This window comes from Bubalus bubalis, chromosome 5, assembly GCF_019923935.1.
Source record: "Bubalus bubalis isolate 160015118507 breed Murrah chromosome 5, NDDB_SH_1, whole genome shotgun sequence".
NCBI classification, from domain to species: Eukaryota; Metazoa; Chordata; class Mammalia; order Artiodactyla; family Bovidae; genus Bubalus; species Bubalus bubalis.
The window spans coordinates 118,623,757-118,642,811 of NC_059161.1; the positions used below are offsets into that span (position 1 = coordinate 118,623,757).

Here is a 19,055-nt window from a genome sequence, read left to right on the forward strand (position 1 = left end):
CACAAGGAGGCACCTGGCTGGAGCAAGGGGAAGATGCAGCGAGAACTAGGCTGACCATGTAATTTATCATTCAAACCAGGAAAACATTCAGAAGGGAAGGGAGACTGTTAACTTATGCTGGGACATCACACTGGAACTGTCCCCAGCCATTCTCCTTGTAACATGGCCTATTTCAGGGACTGCTAGAGCTGAATTTCATGTTCATGCACCTAAGGGTTCAGATTGAATTGAAGCTCTTTGAGCACTGAGGACCTTAGTGTTACCCTCTCCCTGACTCCCATCATGCCATATGGTGTGGCCTCTCCACATGTTTCAGGAAGATCAATGTCCCACACAGGCCTTTACTCTCAAGTGATTGGTTTTGTGGGAGGCACTGGCCTAGCCACAGGGCAGCTTCTGCAATGGTGTGACATGGCCTCCAGAGGGCGCCCTCCTCCCAGCAGCAGCCCAAGGGTTCCTGCAAGTTCCAGTTTGAGAACCAACCCTCAATATTGTCCCCTCACCTTGAGGATGTAGCCTCGAGCTGGCACTGGGTAGTTGATGCTGTTGATGGTGAAGATAATAGAGGGCAGGGTATTGACCGCAGAACATGAAACAGTGCTGTTAGAGAGAGAGGGTGAGAGGTTGGCCCTGATGATCCTTATTGTGTGTGGAGACTGGGAATGACGCTGGGGCATGACTCTTCACCTTGGAACCCCGTGGCGTGGTGTGGCGTGGAGCCGATGAGCTTCTGTATGTTATCGACCAGTGTTCTTGGGCCTTCTATGAATGCAGCCCGGTGTCAACAATGGCCTTGCAGCATCCAGAACAAGCGATAACCTTTCTTTCAATGGAGATACTGAGAGACAAAGGAAGAAAGTGGGCATCAAGGTCACTCTGAGTCTCCCCAGAGTTGACCCCTTCCCGATTGTCTCCTAAGCAGACCTTCATCTCTCGCCCTCTTTTCCTTTGCTCTAGACACAGCACCTTTCTTTACATCCTTGAATGCAGTACTTGAATACACCAGGATCTTTTGTACCTTGACACAAGCTGGTCTTCCTTCCTAGAAGACTGCACTCCACTTTGCCTAGCAAATTTCTTCTCATCTTCCAGATTCTAGCTTAATTATATTGTTTTCAGGAAGTCTTTCCCCTGGTGTTTATCAGTTTCCTGTGTTAGTCACTCTCTGTAGACCCTTCCTCACATCTGCTGCTGCTACTGCTGCTAACTCACTTCAGTCCTGTCCAACTCTGTGCGACCTCATAGAGGGCAGCCCACCAGGCTCCACTGTCCCTGGAATTTTCCATGCAAGAGTACTTGAGTGTGCTGCCATTGCCTTCTCCTCCTCATGTCTAGCATGTACCAAAGTCAGAATTCACTATGTGGGCCAGTCACTTCATGTACATCTGCCTTCTTAAATGTGAGGGCGAGTTTTATTCTCCTTGCCTCCCTAAAGTGCCTGGCACACAGTGGATGCCCAATGCTTCTCTGTTCAATGAGTGAATGAATACTGAGAAAACAATAAGAAACCTCTAGAGAGCCGTATCTGGTGGGAAACAAATAACGGGTCTCACACAGTGTGAAGATGGAGATTTGCAGGGGCAGCAGATTCTCATAGTAGGGGGAGAGGGGCTCCTCTGGGAGAGGGTGTCTCCCAGCACTGCTCCTACAACCAGCTCAGACCCTGAGACCCTGGCCAGGAAATACATGACTAGCCCACAGAAATTCCAAAGGACAAGTCAGCTTTTGTCTGAGGCTATCACACAGAATCCTGTCAATTATGCCTCTTGTTCTCAGGTTGCTCCTGGATCCCACCTTCCTGATTCTCTGTAATAGCCCCTGTCCCACTGTGTTCCCAAGAACTTGGCATGTCTTTTTTTTTAGTTGCTTTCATGTCTTAAGATTTCAGGCAACCTCTCTCCACTGCTGGGTAGCTGCTCCCTAAGAAGACCAGTTTTCCCCATTTTCCCAGGACTGTCCCTGTTTTTTACCTGACATTTATCTGTACTGAGAACTTCCTATGTCCTAGGTAGCGCTGGACAGTCAGTTATCTTATCATAACTCTGTTCAGGCTGGAGAGATTCTCCCTGATCCTCTGTTCGCCACACTGTAGAGTCCTCTAACCATGCTCCCCACCTCAAAGGGCAGTGGGTGTAACCTTCTCCCAGCTACATAGACCTCTCTGGTACCTCTTAGGACCCTGGTCAGAGTCATGCTCAGAAGGCCTGGGGATTATGAACCCATGGGTTGTTTGTGTATCTCTGTGCTTGTGTGTTTGTTTGTATGTGTGTTTGTATGTGTCTCTGTGTGTGCTTGTGTGTCTCTGACTAGCTATGCATGTTTTTATGTGCTGCTGTGTATGTTTATATGTGTCTGCTTATGTGTTTCCATGTGTCTGTGTGTCTGTCTGTGTCATTGTGGGTGGTGTATATGTCTGTGTGACTGTGTGTCTGAGAATACATTTGTGTGTGTCTGCCTGTGTCCATGTACAATAGTGGGAGCAGCACTTGGGCTGACCCTCAGAGAGACAGGCTTACCGGTCCATGTGTACAATCCAGTTGCCTGCTTGGATCAATGGTACCCAGTTGAACTCTCCTTTGTAGTAGTGGTGGTCCACCCCACCAAACATCACCACACTGCCCTCCTGCTCATCTCTGTAAAGAGAAGTGAGGGGAGGGATCCTTGGAGGACAGTAACAACAGCACTGTCTGAGAGCTGTGCTTGTCCACCCAACAAGGCCCTAATGAGGTCCCCATGTACAGATGCAGAAATAGTGTCTAGGAGAGATAGAGATCCAGACTGAGGTCTGTTACTGTCTCATTAGTGGCACAGAGGAGGTTAGTAGCTGAATCACTTGTCTGAGCTCCACCCACTATGCCTTCTGAAGATGCCCTGGACCTCAGCAACCTGAGTGCTCAGGCACTCTCAGAGGACAGGGTGCTGAAGTGTTTTGGCTTTTCCCTTGTCCACCTTGTCATTTTTCAGGAAAATCAAGGCCTGGGAATTCTAAGGATGTGGGTTCAGGTCACCCAGAGTTGGCTCCACTGGCCTGTGACCTACACTCTCCAAAGGGCCCCCACACTCAGAAGGGACCCCACCTCTGCTCTCCCTGTCTTGATATGACTAATATTTCTTGAACAAGGGGTCTCACATGTTTGTTTTGTGCCCCACACTTTCATTTTTCACTGGCTCCTGTAAATTTGGTAGCTGGTCCTTGGCTCCCAGTGAAATGCTAATGAGGAAGGAAAGATATCCACCATCCTTCTCCTTTCTTCCTTATCAAATTCATAAGCAAATCATATTGTTTTTTCTTCCAACTTGTTTCCTGTGGCCTTCCATTAGCCTCCCTCATAACTCATGCCCCCTAGACCAAGTTACTGGTCTTGAGCCCAGAAGTAGGGTTGTGCTCCAATAAAATTTTATTTATAAAAGCCAGTGGTGAAGCCAGGTAGGGCCCTTGGGCCATAGTTATCCTTGGTTATATTACTCTCAGGATACTTCCTTATCAAGTGCTCTATAACTTTCGTGCAACTGAAAACATCTTACAGCTAATTTGGAGAAAGGAATTGTCCATCTCAGACTCACTTGCTCCAGTAGAAGGCAATTCAGGCTCAGAAATTGCACCTTGATTTTTCAGCTTGTCAAAGATGGGAATGGCTCCAGAGAAGGATAGGTTGGGGTAGTTCAAGCCCAAGATGCCTTCAAATCTTCTGCCCTCAAACCCGTATTGTGCCAAGCTTAGACCAAACAGCTGGTCAGTACTTACAAAGTCCCCAATCTGTGGGAGAGAGGAGTGTTCCCACTTATAGATACATGAAGTGGGGCTAGGACTGGGCTGGGGTGCATTGTCATTAGATCCTCGGAGAAGAATTGAGGCTGGGCTCTGTGTTTGGTTGCCCACAGATGGTTAGAGCAAGGTGGAAGGGGAATTTGGATTCCATTTGAGAGAGGCTGTGAATTTTAAAACATCTGCCCCTCTGAAAAACACCACCTGAGTGAGTTAAATTGGCCTTGTGGCTTCTATACAGGTGGGGCAACCAAGAGTCAGGACAGGTCCCATTGGTGCCACCTTATGGACAAAACAATTGAGAGCAAGATAGCCTTCTCTTTGGCATCACTGTGACCTAATGACAGGAATGGACTGCATTCTCTGTAAGGTACTGTGAATTCTGCATCTGTCCAGGAAGAGAAGCCAAAAACACAATCTTGCTTGCAGGGTTCTATGAAATTACTTCCTGGGGAATTCACTTTGGGGGATATGTGTATATTTCTGTGAGTGTGTATGAGAGAAAAAGAGAGAGGGGAACTACTCAAGTATTTTGGGGGAGGCAGGCCATATGTTTATTAGACTCTCAATGGTCCTCTAGAGTGTGAACTTGTTTATCAGGCCCCTTGACTTCTCAGGCCTCCAGTTTCCCACTCTGGATATCTGAAGCCCTTGACTGCCCCCCTGGTCCTCAGATCAGTTTTATCCTGTCCCCAAACACCCCACAGCAACTTCAGTCCTGAAAAGCCAGCCTAATTCCACCTTTTATCACATGTGTGCTCTCAGCAAGGTCCTTGCTGTTTGGACCTCAGTTTCCTCATATGTCTCATGAGCTAATCAGAGTAACTGCCGTGTGGGGTTGTTGCAGAATTAAACCAGTTATCACCTGAAAGTGGCTGGCACAGTCTGTGAATATAAAAGTGGGTGCTTTTTTCCCATCTTCTTGCTCTCAGCAAAATGAATCTTGAACTTCTCATGGGCAGAGGGGTTGCAAGTCCACATCTCAAGCCACTCTCTGGGTGAGCTAATCCATTTGCTCATGTGTCACCATGGGCACTGCCTCCCCAGGGACAGGAACCTGTGGGTAAGATGGCCAATGTCTATGGGAGTTAGGCCAGGAAGGGTCCTGCCAAATGGTCCTGCATCTGTTTTGCAAGCAGGGGCCACTCCATAGCCAGTCTTGACTCAGCTTCTTTTTACACGGTACCCGAATGGTGTAATAAGCAAGAAATCCCTTCATGCTCACATATCCATAGGCGATCCTGAAAGTCTTTTGGGTAGGCCAGAAGGTGGAAGACTTGTAATGTCTGAACCGAACTTGTGTAGCTGCAGACCCAAGAGATGAGTGTCATCAGTTTCCAAGGGTGGAAACAGTGTGGCAAGGCAAGAGAAGGATCATCTGGGTACGGGGTGTCTGCACTCACAACAGGCTGGACTGGGGCAAAAGAGGGAGGGCACCCACAAGTTGGATGATCTTGTGTCAAAGATAACCTGGAATTCCTGAGGGGGTGTTCCAACGGTGATTTTACCCATGTAGAGCATCTACATGGAGAAGGAGGGAGTGGGTTAGTGCACAACTGGCAACCCTCTGTTCCCATACTGATGTATCCCTCTGGGTGTCATATATCTCTTGAGAGCACTTTCCAACCACTGTGAAGCTCACAGCCTTTATCACAGAGGTGCTTGCATTTGATTTTTTTATTCCTGTGCTACATTGTATGCAGGATATTGATTCTATGACCAGGCGTTGAAATGGTACCTCTTGCATTGGAAGCCCAGAGGCATAACCACTGGACCTCCAGGAAATTTGGACACCCAGGGAAGTCCTGGTGCCTTCATTTGAGAAATTTTGTAGTCTCTTCAAATGTAGCCTTAGCACCTCCTTCTCCAGGAGATTCTTCTTGATCAACCCCAGGCACTAACTCTAAACTCAGACCACATTCAATCAACACCACACAAGTGACCCTCTCACTTGACAGGTATTTACTGTCTGCCTATCTCTCAGGCTGACATGGGCATTCTTGAAGACAAATAAGCCCTTTTTCTAATCTAAAAGCAGTAAGCACTGTGTTAGATTCTTATGGCCTTACACAGAATACGGGTTCAGTAACGTTTTCCTGCTGTGGTTCTTGCATCTGTGAAAACTGAATTCCTCTGCCTGGGGATTCACAATTGCTTTGCAATTGGTTCTACCTTCTGATCAGAGATGGTTCATTCTTCATCTGTAACTAGTTGACTCCCTTAGTTCAGAAGGAGCTGCTGCTGCTGCTAAGTCTATTCAGTCGTATCCGATTCTGTGCAATCCCATAGACAGCAACCCACCATGCTCCACCGTCCCTGGAATTCTCCAGGCAAGAACACTTGAGTGGGTTGCCATTTTCTTCTCCAATTCAGGAAAGTGAAAAGTGAAAGTGAAGTCACTCAGTTGTGTCCGACTCTTAGTGACCCCATGGACTGCAGCCTACCAGGCCTCTCTGTCCTTGGGTTATTCCAGGCAAGAGTACTGCAGTTGGTGGTCATTGCCTTCTGCTCAGAAGGAACAATCTCCCTCAAACTAATGACACATCTTTGACACAGAAATGGATGTTTACCTGCCACCTGGTAATTTCTGGGCCCAGTCACCAAGACAAGAGTTGAGGATGATAGTGCCTTCTCCTCTGCGTGGGGCCCCTTTTGCCCAGTGTTTCTGCCTCCTGCAGAAGCCCCAGATCCAACATCTCACGTGGCATCTCCAGATGAGCCCCAGTTCTAGGCTAGAGCACCAGGGAGTGCTGTGGAACACCATCCTCCCAAAACACTCACATCCATGATGTTCCTCAGGGGGTGAATACCTTAGAGGTATTCTTTCACCAAACATTTGTCAAAGAAAACAAAGATGATACTACAGTTAGATGTCAGTGTTAAGGTATAACTGTCATTGTAATGGCACTGTGTACTTTCAAATCATTTTTATGAGTCACCTTATTAGAAGAATTTTATGCATATTCCATGGCAAGACATTGGTTTGAATAAAAATTCTGTTCTGTAATGTTGGGTAAGCCATATGACCATGTGGGATCTCAGTCTCCCCTTTGGTAAAATGGTGGAATGTAATGATTCAAACTCTCCAAATAGGATATCTTGGGGAAAGTAAAGTGATGGATATAAGGTGCCTGATAAATAGGAAGTCTCAACAATGACAGCCACTAGCATTGCTGTTGCCACCACACAGTATCCTTCTCACAAAAGCTCAGGGGAGGAGGTAGAAAGGGGATTCCTATCTTCGTTTACAAGGGAGGAATTTGAAATGCAAGAGGCTTGTGAATTGGCTGTGGTCACACTGCTTGTTCAGATATAAAACAGTGTATAAGTAGCTCTCTCAATCTTTCTCCAAGTTGAAAGAGAAGAGAGAGTTAAAAGAAGAATCCAGGAGATAGGGAACAAGTTCAGGAAATGTAGAAAATTAAAAGAAAAGTTAAAAGAAAACACCACAGAGAGAAATACACTCACAGAGACTTCCAAAGGGATGGAGAGATAAATGATAGTAATACTGAGATGCAGACATAGACATATACACACTGAAATAGAGAGGGAACAAAGAACATGCTAAATAAAACCTAGAAAAGTGCTATTCCGCAGGACCACACCTACATCTGCATTGACTGTGCACTGAACAATTGCAAGGAGTTCCAATTTCAATAGGTCATGACATGACTGGACCCCAGAGTTGTGCAACTATGCAAATCTACACCAAGAACCTTGGGTCCCACAGTTCCTAGAGCAAGGTACTTATCACTATTTAAGGGTTGAACTTTAAGAGTGTCAGGGAAATATTCCATTCCATTCTAAACCTGATGAGTAGAAGAATAATCAGAGGAAAATAAAAATCACAGAAAGGAAGATGATGTGGCTTACAGTCTCCATACATACATGACCCTGCAATCTGAGAAGGCCACCAGGTCAGGGAACACAAGCCACTTCAATGCTTCTTTCCTGGCTCCAAGGACTCAGAGAAGTTCAGGTTCTTAGCATGTAGTGGTGACCGGGAGCCCCTAGTTATATATGCTCTGACATGCCCTAGTTTAGCCCTTGAGGCCAATAATAGGTCTGAAAAAAACACAAAGGTCTCAATAAAATCTTTACCTTCATCAGTGTCCTTGGTGAGTGGACTTTGAAGCTTTTTGGAATACAGAGAATTGAACTGTAATCTCTTCCTTGAAGCTTGGCTGGAAAATCATACTGATCTGCACGGACATCTGAGAAGATGGAGAACCTTGCCTACTTGGAGAAAAAAACTGCTAAGAACATCATAAAAATGGATACTAAGGGCCATTCTCAACATTCTTGGTTTCATGTCATCTTCCTAGCCACTTCATGAGAAATGCATTGCTGTCTTCATTGGCGAGAAGATTGCAAGGAGGATAAGTTGTCAAATGGCAAAGTGAAGAGTTCAGGGACAGCCCAGGGACATACAACTGGCTTTTGGTAGTTGGTCTGATGGCAGACATCAGGGGCACCTATGATGCCATGCTGCATCAAAGATTTAGGGCAGAGCAGTATTTCAATTGCATGGTTTCAATATTGGAAGAAATGTCATATGCATCCACAAGATATTTTATAGCATCCAACAAATGTACAAGGAAGAACTGTGTGCTAGGTTCTGGGTTAAAGGCTTCAAAGTCAAAGTTGATGAAGACAAAGTAGTCTTTATCTTAAGAGACCTAGCAGTCTAGTTCACAAAGTCATGGCCTCAGGAGGCAGGAGATATGATACTAGGACTAGGTGGCCATGTTGAACCCTGGGCCACACAGGCTTTACCACTGGGAGCAGCCTTTCCTCCACTTCACCCATGCTGGAAATCAGGTCAGTTGGCCATGTTTTCAAAAGAATTGGAAGTTTGGATATTTATGTACAATCTACTGATTTTAATGTTAGCAACTAAATTTTTTCCAAAAAACAGTGGGAACAAAATCTCCACAGTGATGTGCTGGAATCAGCCTTCAGTCTCTGCAGGTTTTTATTTCTTGCCTAGAGTTGGGAGTGCAGTGGGGACAGAGAGGAATTTAATTCATGTCGGTTGATTTACAAAGACACTGAATGCATACTGAACATGTGTGTTTCGTTTCTATTTATAAAGAAAGATCATCAGGGACATACAAACCAACAAAATTTAACTGCTTAAGATAAATGGATATATTTCTGATATAATCTCCCCATAGGGTCTATGTTACGAAAAATTTTGTCTGCCAAAAAAAAAAAAAAAAACACAAAAAACATACAAAAAATAATTTTGAAATGTCTTCCCAACCAAAGAAGAAAAAACTACTGTGGCAGCCGAGAACAATTGTGTTTAATGACTCATCCAACACTCCCAGGGCCTATTCCTGCATGAGATCAATCCATGCCTGTCCCTTGAATACAACAGGAGCCTCTCCTTTTGCCAGGTGTGTTTAGATGGGGCACTGTGACTTAGTCCTCATTTTTGCATGTTGTTTAAACTCAGTTCTGGTGGTTAAATCCCAACAGGGGGAACATGATATCACTGACAAATGACACACATATATACCCTTTAAACTATGGTATTGGAAAAGACTCTTGAGAGTCCCTTGGACCTCGATGAGATCAAACCAATCCATCCTAAATAAAGTCAGTCCTGAATATTCACTGGAAGGACTGATGCTGAAGCTGAGGCTCCAATTATTTGCCCACCTGATGGGAAAAACTGAGTCATTGGAAAAATGCTGATGTTAGGAACGATTGAAGCAGGAAGAGAAGGGGAAGACAGGATGAGATGGTGGCATCAACAAGTCGATGGACATGAGCTTGAGTAAGCTCCGAGAGTTGGTGATGGATAGGGAAGCCTGGCATGCTGCAGTCCATGGCGTTGCAAAGAGACCGACACAACTGAAAGGACTGAACTGAACTGAACACATTGAGAACAAAGAGACTGATAAATCTAATTGCATCAAGTTGGTGACTTGCTGCCCATAACAACACATTACTTAAGTAGCTTTAAAATTCAGAATTATGACTACATTCAGAGTTGGATATCTTCTAACTAAAAACAAAAATACTGCCCATCCAAAACAAAACAAAGAAAAACAGGAAAGAAGTCTGAAACTATATTCAACAACTTATTGTTCCTCATAACTTCTGTTATTGTGACAGAATTATATGCATGTTAAAAGGTAAAAGCAAGACAATAATTAAAACTAATGTTCTGAAGTAAGCCTTTCAGTGGCTAGAAAAAGAGGTTCACACATAACATAAAGAAGTTTAATTCAAACCCTTCTGTCTTTAATCTTGAACTGAAAGCATAAGTTTGTACCAACTAATTATATTCCTTTTTATTTTATTTTTTAAGGAAAATGTGTCCTTCCTACTCTGACCAATGTAAAGTCTACAAGCAATGATAACTTGATAACAGTGACTATTCTGAGGTCTAACATGTAGCTTCTAAATACATTTCCCATCAGCTGATGCATGGATTCTTAAAGAGATGGCTGATTTCAGTACTGGGTAAAGAAATGCACAAAATAATCTTGGGAATCGTGAAGGACCACAAAGCTAAGGCACTTCGAAGCCCAGTGGGGACTGGACAGAAAATTTAAGAATCCAAATGAAAAGGCCAAACATCTACCAGTTTGTTGGGCAGAATGATGTTTCTGCTTCTCAACACATTGTTTATGTTTCTCATAGCTTTCCTGCCATGAAGCAAACGTCCTCTGATTTCATGGCTGCAGGCACCATCCACAGTGGTTTTAGAAGCTAAGATGAAGAAATCAGTCACTGCTTCCACCTTTTCTCCTTCTATTTGCCATGAAACATGGGGCTGGATCCCATGATCTTAGTTTTTTAATATTTAATTTTAAGATGGCTAAATGTGTCCAAATGTTAATAGGTAACATCTAGTTTGTCACTGTGATAGATTGCTAGGGCACCAACTGGCAATTCTGAACACTGAGAAAGGAAAATATTCATCAATATTTATGCTATTTTTTTTTCTATTAAGCATAGGTTATATAACTATAAACACTTCCAGGAAAACAAGCTAGACTGTTGATTCTGGGAGTGATGAGAGAGTCATGGGGAGTGGCTATAATACAGATGAAGCCTCACTCACTGGCCTGCAGCTCACCTCCTTCTGTAGAGGTCTGGTTCCTAATATACCAAGGACTGGTACTGGTCCCGATCCACTGTGCTGGTATTGTGGACTCCTGCTCTAAACCCAATAGTGGGACATTCTGTAAGACAATCCACCCTGCTACCGCCCAGTTTCTGAACAAATGAATGGCATAAAATTGCGAGAGGAACAGTTATTTCATCTTAAAGGAGAACAACCAAGTGCAACATATGACTACATTCTTTCAATAAACCGTGAAAACTGCTTTTTGAGAATCAGGGGAATTTGTACATGTACTGGATATTAGATGTTAATTTTATTGGGAACAAAGTGCATTTTTTAACATCCCATTATTTTACCTCAAATACTCATTAAGTACATTTTGTGAATTGTTCATCTCGTCCCTAAAATATTTCAGGAAAAATGAATAAGAAGTAAAAGAAAGAATGAAATGAGTGTCTGTCTTGATATAAAAACAGATCTGCATAGCTCCTATGGATTGAATTGTGTCCACTCTTGACTCCCAGTGTGATGGTATTAGGAAGTAGGGCATTTGGGAGGTAGCCAGGTTGACATGGGGTTTTGATGGTGGTCCCTCATGATGGGATTAGCCTCTCCCTATTTTTCTCTCTTATTCTCCCTCTTCCTTCTTCCCTTCAACCACCACATGTGAGAAGATAGCAAGAAGAGAAAGACTGATTCAAGTCAAGAATGTCTTCACCGGGAACTCAATTGGCCACCACTTTGATGTTGCACAGTCTCCAGTCAATGACAACTGGTGGGACTAAGAGGATGGTTTTGTACTTATTGATGCCAAAATGATAAAATATAGCATTTATGACAATTTTCTTTATTATATTTGTTATGTTTGAAACAGTTTTGTAGTAAGAAGTTTATAGAAAGTCCATTTTGAAATTTCTGTCTTAGAGATACCCTGAGGAGCCCAAGATAGCAGATTCAGGCAGGTCCCCAATGAATGAGTGGTTGGAGGACCACATGCTCCTTACTCCAACTCATCTTTTGTCATCTGAAAAACACCCCCCACACCTGAAAACCTTACCACCCCCGCATCTGCATCTCCATTACCCGGCTAAGCTGAGTCAACTAGCTGGAGATGTTAATGATTAAGGACAGGGTCTGGAAGCAGAAGGAATGCGGACATTTTTAGAAAGAATGAACTGGGCAGACCCGTCCTTGGTGTTCCCTTCTTTAGTGCCATCTGCATGTGAGGGATTGGGCCTGGGTAGAGAGGAAGCCACAAGTGGGACTGCATGGATATTTGCAAGAGAAGGGAGGAGGAATTCAGAACCCAGGAACCAGGAGGTGGGCAGCTTGCACAGGACGCAGGAGGGAAGGAAGAAGCACTGGGAAAAGAATAGTGCCTACCTGAGGGCCAGACCTACTTGAGTCTTCCTGTTAAACTTGGAGGTCACGTCCTTCCTGGTGGAATTCTTGCTCCATATGTGGAGGGAAGAGAGCTGTACTCACTCCTACTGAGTCACAGGGAGAGGGACAGCCTCCCCCAGAGCCCTTTGATTCCACTCTAGCTGTGGGTATCATCTCAAGCCAGAGAGCAAATGGCAGGTCATCCAAAAGATGACTTATTTTAAATAGTATTTAAAATACTACAAAATTTGTCTAAGAGTCCTGGCATATCTAGTTCCTTGAGTTTTTTAGCAAAGATGATTCATCAGCCTAAATTGGGTTTCTGCTGAGGAATCTACAAACTTCCTCATGGGTAACTTCTGACTTTTAAGTACCTGATCTCATCCCACAGAACCCAAATGATGGTAAGTTCCAGTGGGCAAGGCCTCTAAGGTCCTCGGTGCCACAGCAGCTTTGTGCCAAGTGGTCTACCACTCCCAGTTCTGATCCCAGGACACATGAACATCACCAGACAGTTACATCCCTTGCCCACCAGAGGCAGCCTCAGCTTCCTCAGCAACAGGCACCTCTGAGCCACTTGTCTACTGATTGGCACTGAGCTTCAGCCTGGAACAAGTGTTCTGGAGCAAGTCCAGTTTCCCTCATCCAAGAGATGGGAAACTGAACCCTGGGTTGTATGACTCACTCTAAAGCTGCAGGTACTTTAGTGAAGACTTGGGACCCAGGAACTCTGGTTCTCAGACCAGAAGACTTCCAGGAAGGGAAAGATGAGAGAAAACTCCATTTCATCCACTGCTGGGAAGCTCTCAGATATCTGTAGGCACCAGAGTGGAAATTCCTTTCCTGTTGCCCCTCAAGTCTGGTTCTGATTTTATCAGCAGACCTATCTTCTTGTAGCAGCAGGAAAGCAATACTGCAGGCTGTTTCTTCTGGGTTCCAGGCACAGTGGGGGAGCCCCAGCTGTAGTGACCCCAGGAGGCAGTCCTGCTTGTGGTGACTGACTCACTCCCAACTCAGAATCCCCAGAGCTCCCAATCCTCATTGAGACAACACAGACCTTTGGGTGACTGGATAACATGAACCTCCATTCACAGTGAGAAGCATTCTCTTCTCAGCCTTCTGGCAACTTAGATAAGTATCTTATGTTTCCTCAGGGAATCCCTGGCTGAGGGAGGCTGAGGTCCAAGACTAGCCTGGATGCAGGGGAATATATTCTCTCTGATGCTCCAAATAGACCTTGGAGATTCAAAGGCCTTGAGAGAATTACAATCACCCTTATGTTTCTTAGGGACTTTGCTTTATGAATCTGGTTGGAGAAAAAGGACAGAAACTCATGACAAGACTGGGCATCTCTGGGTCCCAGCTGATTGTGAGTTGAGTTCCAGCCACCAGGCTTCACAGTCGGGTGCTGATATTATTCACAAGCCACCTTTGAGAAACAAAAGAAGAAAGAGTTTTTGGGCAGAGAGCAGTGTGGTAAAAGGGCCAGGGGAATCACATGGGACAAGATGAAACAAGAGTCATTACTTGTTTCTTTGCTGTATCAGTTCCTTGGCATTTCTACTTCTGAGAACAAGTACATGGAGATAGTCAGAGGCATTGGTGGTGCCCCTGGCACCTGATGTTCCTGGTGATAACCAGTTTGTGGACACATCCCTGAGTCCAGAGCATATTCAGCCTCGTGATAAGCCCAGGTTCTCCCTTCTTGGGAAGGCTGACATGGCTCATTGCTGCTAACTCACAAATGAAGCATGGGATGAGGTCATGGTGGTTGACATGTAGGCCAAGTTCTAAGCATTGAAGGAAGATTGGCAGTGGAATGGTAGCCATTCATTAAACTTGGTTACATTGGTCCTTAGCAGGGGCTACTTCCCACATCCAGAAAGTTTTTCTCCCAGCTTTTTGCATGGCCAGGTCCTTCTCAACATTTAGCATCATCTGAAATGAGTCTCTCTCAGGCTTGCTTTCCCTGGCCACTCCACTCTCATAAGCACAGACCCTGATCCAAAAAGTGCCTAGACACTTCCCTCCATCAAAACAATAATTATAGTTACCAATGTGGAAAGGTGGGAGAGGGATAAATTGAGAGTTTGAGATTAATATATGTATACTACTTTATTTAATAGATAATCAACAAAGACCTACTGTACAGCACAGGAATTCTGCTCAATAGTCTGTAATATCCTGTATGGGAAAAGAATTTAGGAAAGAATGGATACATGTCTATGTATAAGGGAATTAATTTCTCATACAACAAAAATTAATACAATGCTGTAAATCAACTATACTACTATATAGATTAAAAGCTGATTTTTAAAAAAATGCTTACATGTAGAGACCCATGGAGTTCTTTAGACTTGCAGGATTTCAGATATGATGCTGGATATTCCAGAATGGGTGCAGATATCTAAACATTTTTTGAGGTTATATTTTCCTGAGCTTTCATGTCTTTTGCTTCTAGTGTCACCTTTGATTTGTCTTTGCAGGACACCAGCTGGATGTTAGTTGAAGGATGAGAGGGAGACTCTAGTGGGATAGTGAAATCCCAGCTCCCTAGCCTTGGGTTGGGGCATGGTTGAGGCACAACTTACATCCCAAGTTCCCTGTGAAAACAGGCTCTTGCTTCCCTCTCCATGACTTGCATGATATCAGACCCAGACTGGTTTCATCCTTTTTCATGTCCTGCTTCCCCTGAGACCTCACTGGTTTCTCTGTGAGAATTTTTTTTTTTTAATTTTGGCTGCACTAGGTATTCACTGCTGCTCAGGACTTCTCTGTTTGCAGCGAGCAGGGGCTACTCTGTAATTGCAGTGCACTGGCTTTTCAATCCTGTGCTTCTCCTGATGTAGATCAGTCTCTAGGGCACTCAGGCTCAGTAGTTTTGGCCAACCGGGTTAGTTGCCCTGGGGCATTTGCAATCTTCACAAACCAGGTCTTAAACACTGGCTCAGAAGGGAAAACACTCTGGAAGGAATTTGAAATAAATCACTTTTACATGAAACTTGGCACCATGGCCTATTTATGAGGAGACTGAGAGAGGATTGTCCTTGCTTCAAGCAACCTCCTGAGATCAGAACTGATTGAAGTTCCCCTCCCAAGGGTTCCTACAGGATCTTGAAGCTGTCCTTCCATGTGGCTTTGTTCTTGCTTCAGTTTCTGAATCCCACACTAGAGCTTCCAGAGGGCAGGGCTGTCACTTGACTCATTTCTAAGTATACATCAGTAGATACCATCTCATTTAGACCCTAATGTCAAGACAAGGCTAACACAAAGATCAGTTATTCTATTCTGAGTGTTTGGTTACAGGCTCAATGACTGTCATCAAACCCTAAATAACATTATCTTAAATACAATACAATTTCAACTCTCTTTCATGTAATATTACTTCAGGTCTCTCCACAGAGATGAGGGTCCACTTCTTTCTTGTCATATCTTCCACCTGTGCTACTTACCTCTGGTCTAATATGGGTGCTCCAGCTGCTGTCATTACATCTGCATTCCAGCTAGTGGAACAGAAAATAATACTTCAATTTGGAAGTTACATATCACCTGTACTCAAATTCCACTGGCCAAGGTATCTTCCATGTTCATGGAAAACTTAGGGGTTGTAGGCACACAGAAGGGCAGGGGAATGTGATCCTACTTCAGAACATTCACGATGAGTAACAAGAGCCACCACCCTTCATTCATATCCCTGTATTCATTCTTCTTTGGTTCTCCCCACAGAGCTCTTGGTCTGTTTTGGCCTGCAGATATGGATATGGATGAGTTTAACAGAGAGGACATGATCCAGGCTATACCAATATGGAGAAAACAAGAAAGGAAAGAGGATAAGAAAGTATAAAAATTCAAAATCTAAAGGAAAGCATGCTTATAACCATAATTTTGCATTTATACAATTTAGGTATAATGGTTGATGAATCAATTTATAAAATAAAAAAATAGAGAAATGTAAAACATAAATATATTCACTAAACTAAACCTAACAAAATAATAAGGCTATATCATATTAAACACATAGTAGTATCAGGATTAAGTTTGGATGCACATTGCAAACAACTAAAACTACTATAACTTTAGCAAGATAAACTTGATGTTTCTCTCCCACTGAAACAAAGCTGCAGGTGGGCCAGCCAGAGCTTGGGGGGTATCCATCTCCTAGGTTACATGATTGTCCAAAATACAACTGCAGGAATTCCAGCCATCACAACTTAAATCCAGACAACAGTTAGGAAGAAAGTAGGGAAGGGAAGAGTCCAATCTCTCAGCTAATTCAGCTCCTTGAAAGCAGTCTTTAAAGAAATCCCTCTTACAGATCTGCTTGCATCTCAGTCACCAGTCATGACTAAGAGCGCAGGTGGGCAGGAAATGCAGTCCTGTAGTTACTGGGCTCATGGCTATATAACAAACTATTTTCAGTTTTGAAAGAGAAGCAGAGAATAGATCATTTTGTAGGTAGCCTGCATTGCCTGCCTGAAAGAACAAACCTTTTCTAAATGGATTAGGCTGAATGGCTGGGCACAGTGTGCGAGCCAGGAAAAAGGAACAGCAATGAGAAACAGCTAGATGGACCTGAACTGTGCTCCAGAAAAAAGAGGCAGACTGGTCAGTAAAGATCTTCTACGGACTGAAGTGAGGATTATACACACCACAGGACCCAATTTGTTTTGAAAACTGCTTTTCCAACTCAGGTTCCAAATCTCTCTCCACTCTTCAGCTTCTAAATACCTTGTCTTTGTTACCTCAAATTCTGACCTACCTGTCTCACCTTGCTTATTTCTGTTCACATCACTTCTCCATCTAGTCCACCAGCATTTCAAGATCCAGAACTGAGGAGTTAGCAATACTTTCTAGAAGTGGGTAGAAACACAATGACTATTTCTACTTTAATATTTGTTTGTCCTTATCAAGGTCTTTTGAAGGACGGAGATGGCTAGAATCATGGAGATCTCACGTTTCAGCCCTGGTTAAAATCATTTCTTGTTTCATTGTTTGTTTGCTGGTGATGCAGTCTCATAGTTGTTGTACGTCTGAGAAAGTATTTTATCTTGTTTTTGATATGTATTTTTCTTGGGCTTAGAATTCTGAGTCAATTATATTTCTCTTAGCATTTTAAGATATGGTGCCAGTGTCCTCTGGCTAACATTGTTTCATATGCCTAATCTGCTGTCTTTCCCATATTTGTTCTATTGTGTCTGTTTTTCCTTCTGGTTACATTTCTTTGGTTGATTGTTTTAAACAATGACTTATCATGCACCTTTGAATAGTTGTCCTATTTCTTGTCCTCGAATTAATTGAACTTCTGTGTTAATGGGTTTAAAGCTTTCATCATATCTGGAAAATTTTCAGCCAGTAATTATGTAGTTCTTTTCTCTATTCTCCTTCTTTTACTTCCTGTGGGATTCCATTTACATATATGTTAGTATTCATAAAGTTGTTTCAAATCCCTGTGATGCACAATCAATATTTTCCCCACAGTCTTTTCATTCCTATTTTCCATGTCTCTATTTAACATACTCAATATTCTTCAGCTTCATGACTATAAAAATTATTATTCTAGGAAGCATTTTAATGTCCTTCCTTGTTAATTATGTAATGTATATTTTAGCTGTGTTTTTACTAATTGATTTTCCCCTCATTTTGGATAGATACTGGATATGGAAATTTTTACCCTTTGGATGCTGGATATTCTTAATTTTTATAAATTATTCATGGCACTGTTTGCAGACACTGTTAATTTCTTGGAAACAATTGTATTTTTTGAAGGCTTGCTGTTCAGGTTTTTTAGCTGATACAAGACCAGCCTTTAGACCAGGTTTACTATTCCCTACTAGTAAGGCAGTATTGTCTTCAGGGCCATACTGATGTCATGGGGATTATGAGTAATTTCCATGCTGGTGGGTGGGGACACCATTAGACTTGCTGCAATTTGAGACTCAAGGATTGTTCCCTATATTCCTGACCAGTACTATTGACTCTCTGCTGAAAACTGGAAGGGTATCACCTGTACACTTGCACATTTCTCTGTGTGTAGCTCTCTCCTATGGACTCCAACTATCTGGAGTCTCAAATCTCTCTTCTTGGGGAGACTGTGTGTCTCTGCCTAGATAGCCCTTCCATGTATTTGTTGGAAACTATTTATAGAGTTTGGGCAATTGTAGAACTCACCTTGCTTGCTCCCCGCCTCAGGAATCCATTCTCTGCTGCTTGACATTTGATGTAAAAAACTGCTTTTTAATTTATCTCTTCTATTTTCAAGTTGTTTGAGACAGGAGAATAAATGTGTCCTTTGCTCCTCTATGTCTACCAAAATGGAGGTCCCCCTGCAATCAGAACTCATGAATGCCTTGTGAATGCTAGGCAGTGACTTCTGTGCATGGATGCAGACTAACTAGGGATATGGGGCTTTGGGGAGCCCTGTCTTGCTGGAGAAACATGACAGTTACAAATAGCATTTGCTATGGGGTATGTTCAGTTCAGTTCAGTCGCTCAGTCATGTTTGACTCTTTGCAACCCCATGGACTGCAGCACGCCAGGCTTCTCTGTCCTTCACCAACTCCTGGATCTTGCTCAAACTCATGTCATCGAGTCAGTGATGCCATCCAACAACCATCTCATCCTCTGTCATCCTCCTCTCCTCCTGCCTTCAATCGTTTCCAGTAATAGGGTCTTTTCTAATGAGTAAGTTCTTCACATCAGTTGGCCTAAGTATTGGAGTTTCAGCTCCAGCATCGATCCTTCCAATGAATATTCAAGATTTATTTCCTTTAGCATGGACTTGTTGGATCTCCCTGTAGTCCGAGGGACTCTCAAGAGTCTTGT

General features: G+C 43.4%; 1 pseudogene; it reads right to left on the reverse strand.

Annotated features, from left to right (window-relative positions):
* The window catches only part of LOC112585272, a 27,026-nt pseudogene extending 8,579 nt beyond the window's left edge, over positions 1-18,447 (reverse strand).
* Between the last annotated feature and the right edge of the window lie 608 nt (positions 18,448-19,055).